Here is a 3,676-nt window from a genome sequence, read left to right as displayed (position 1 = left end):
TTCGTAGATTTTCGTAGACTCGATTTCGAGATCTCGGGATTGACTGCACCGATTTCATTCGGACTGGTTTCAATCGAAAGCTCGTATCGACATTATATAGCGAAAGTGTCATTAGATTTTTCATTAAAACTTTCGTTTCCGAGATATTAAAAATCGGAAATCTGACGAGGCAAAACTTCGAGATAAAGCTAAGCGGTAGCGTAATGCCAGTGCCGTATACTCACAAGTCATCACCCGACTTTTATTTTATATATATTATTTTATATATACTTGGCGTCGCGCCGCTACCGCAGCGCTTGATATATATATAATTTATATATTTTATATATAGAGTAAAGCGTAATTTGGTCAACTATTTTTTAAACGATTCTAAAGCTCGTATTTTTTCGAATTTCGTGAAACCAAATATACCGTTGGAAAGGTAAAAATCTAGCGCAACTTTTTCTTGAATATACCTACCTTCTATCTCATCGCAAAAAAATATGATTATTTTCCCGAAACACAATAAATCGAGATTTTTTTTTGCGTAATTTATTCAACCATATAAATTCTAAGAATTCTTAAAAAATAAATCATAAAATAAAGCCAAAACAGCATATTTTCAAATTTTAATTATTTTTTAATTAATTTCATTAAAAAAAAGCACAAAAAAAGCACACGAACATTGAAATTAATCTTCTATCTGCGAGTGCTCAGAATCGCAATGTACGCAGATGTAATAACCGGCTGTTATGTTTACGCATTTAAAATAGACGGCCCGTTTGCACGTATTACAATCTTGAGTTGAAGCAATTTAACTTTTTCGACATCTCTTTCATACAAATGATGCAGAAGTTTTCTTCTTCCGAGTTAGAAGATGATGGTGCACCGCCCGTACAAAGTGATTTTTATTAAAAGATCGTCATCGCTAATTGTTGAAAAATCGTCGATATGCTTATCAAGCTGCAAAACATACCGATTCTTGTTCTATGAATATCGTATGACAAAGCAACGCTTTGTTTCGATTTCTTCCCCAATTTTATTTCTTTAATGGCATTAAACAATGCAGTGAGATCTTTTGCTGGACGATCAGTTTTTCGCTTCCGAAATCCCATTCTAATATTTAAAAAATGTAAAAAAATTATTTAAAAATCCAAAAAAATACCAAAAATAAGTCTATATGCATTTATATGTAACGTTCAGTGCTTCATCTGTGAACATGTGAAAAAATCCATTGACCAAATTACGCTAACCAAGCTTGTTGAAAACAATGGCGTAAAAATTTTTCCACACACTTCATACCAAAACGCAATTAATCACATGAAAGAGAATAAAAAACAATATCATAACACACATTACCTGCATCAAATTATGAATAAATCACCACTTCACAAAATAAAATGTATGGTCAATTTTAATTATTTTTCACAATTTTTTTGCTTTGTTCTGCCGAACAAAAATTAACACGTCTATTCAGCTCTGTATCTCATCAAAAGTGATCTAATACAATGACAATTTAATGACATGAACGACAACTGTCTAGTGCGACTGCAGCGTTCAAAAAATGTTGTTGATCAAATTACGCTATGATCAAATTGCGCTACTTTACCCTATTTATATATATGTATAATACGGTCATAGCAGGATCTTGGTGCTTCTAATATTTCTGTGCGATTTTACATACATATTCTAGAAGTTCAATGAACTGCTTGCCGTTACTACGAGTTGCCGTTGTGGATATGCTCGACAATTTCTTTTACCTATGTATATATTTATAACTTTTTTATTAATAAAAATAAATACATTTTCTTTTTACTATTTTATTTATTAAAATCTGACGTTTTGGTTAAAAGAATTTATAACATATTCATTTTTATTGCAATATTTTTACATAACACTTTGTTTCCGTGACAGAACATATAGGGTGATTACTAATTACAAGGAGCGTTTAAGCCAAACTGGGACTTTTAATTTTATGAGCAGAAGAGATCCTGAGTGAATCTTATTAATCATGCTGATTAGTTACAAGTGTCTTCTAACGCCGTCGCGGGCGACATTAACGCCACTATACTTTACTTTTTAAGCAATATGGCGCGAACCATGCCAGTTCAAAAACTAAACAGCGTGTTGTAATGAAATTCCTCGTGAACGAAGGCGTAAAACCTAGTGAAATTCATAGAAGACTTTAAGCACAGTACGGAGATCAGACTTTTAGTCGCAGTAAAACATTTGAATGGTGCCAACATTTTAAGAACGGCCATAAAACAGTGAGTGACGATCCCGGCCGAGGCAGATCGGTGCCCACTGATTTACGGCCGTCCTTAAAATGTTGGCACCATTCAAATGTTTTACTGTGGCTAATTAAGTGTCTGATCTCCGTAATGTGCTTGAAGTTTTCTGTGAATTTCAGGTTTTACGCCTTTGTTCACGAGGAATTTCATTAAAATACGCTGTTCAGTTTTTGAACTGGCATGGTTGCGCGCCATATTGCTTAAAAAGTAATTCGCGTGGCCTGCGACATTAACGCCCACCATACGGCGTTAGAAACCACTTGTAATCAGCATGATTAATAAGATTCACTCAGGATCTCTTCTTCTGCTCATAAAATTAAAAGTCCCGGTTTGACTTGAACGCCCCACGTACGAGATAATTTAATAACAATTTTTTATTTAACTTTTATTATTTTTATTACTGAAATAATCTAAATGTATATATTTAATATTGGATAGCAGAATATAAATATAATTTCAAGAACTTATAACAGAATTGCATTGGATTTAATTAATTTTTTGAAATGAAATATTTATTAGTAATGAGAAACTATATAGGTATGTATATAAGAATCAATGCTTTGATACATACTCTGTTGTATCAATTACAACCTTTTTAATTATAGTAGGATAGCAAACAATTACGTCTAAAAATGCGCTTTCACGAATGCAAAGACGAGATCTGTAAGAGCAAATTTTTTCCAGTTCATGGATCCTATCGTTTTTTTGTTAGGACCATTTTTTATTTCTATCTATCTATTCCTTTATCTCTTTTTCTCTCGCTTCTACTTTCATATACGCTCTTTCCCTTCCCTCCCTTCCCATCCTATGTCATTCCGTGCTCGTTCTTGCATACCGCTGACTCCGTCGTTTTATCTGATAGTCTGTTCTGATTTACAGTCAAACTTCTTATCTGACAGATTCCCCTATCGGCATTATGGTAGGGCTCTATCGAGAAAATATTGATAAGGAAAAATGATAACAGGATGAAATTTGCAACTCTATAATATGATTCCACAAAAAATAATAGGTACATCTTTAATTTTAGTTCGTGCTTCATAAAATATGAGTATATTATATGATAAAGATATTTAAAGATAATTTATTTAATTTTATTAAGTTTTATAAAGTTATGAATATACAAGGTATATGGATAATTTTCAAAAATATATAAATAAATAGGTCAAAGTTAAATAATTGATATATGTATACAAATTATGAAAAAGCTTTTTATCAATAATCAAGAGACACGGTCGTGGCTCGGCGCTAAAGAGGACGCCGAGACCGACCGTGTCTCTTTACGCGAGCTGGCGAGTTGCTAGTACCCAAGATTATTGGATTGCAATAATGGCTAAACCGATCAAGTTTTAAGTATATTTAATCGATAGCTTGGGTTTGAATTGTATAATAAAAGTGTTTTTATTTTT

The 3,676-nt window shown here is 32.5% G+C and overlaps 1 protein-coding gene across 1 annotated transcript in view; it reads right to left on the bottom strand.

Moving 5' to 3' along the window:
- LOC105451323 overlaps positions 1-3,676 on the bottom strand; it is a 10,085-nt gene that overhangs the window by 1,936 nt on the left and 4,473 nt on the right. The gene's annotated exons all lie outside the window — the stretch shown is intronic.

Source organism: Wasmannia auropunctata, unplaced genomic scaffold, assembly GCF_000956235.1.
Source record: "Wasmannia auropunctata unplaced genomic scaffold, wasmannia.A_1.0 LD336053.1, whole genome shotgun sequence".
NCBI lineage: Eukaryota > Metazoa > Arthropoda > Insecta > Hymenoptera > Formicidae > Wasmannia > Wasmannia auropunctata.
This window is presented reverse-complemented; position numbering and strand designations above follow the sequence as displayed.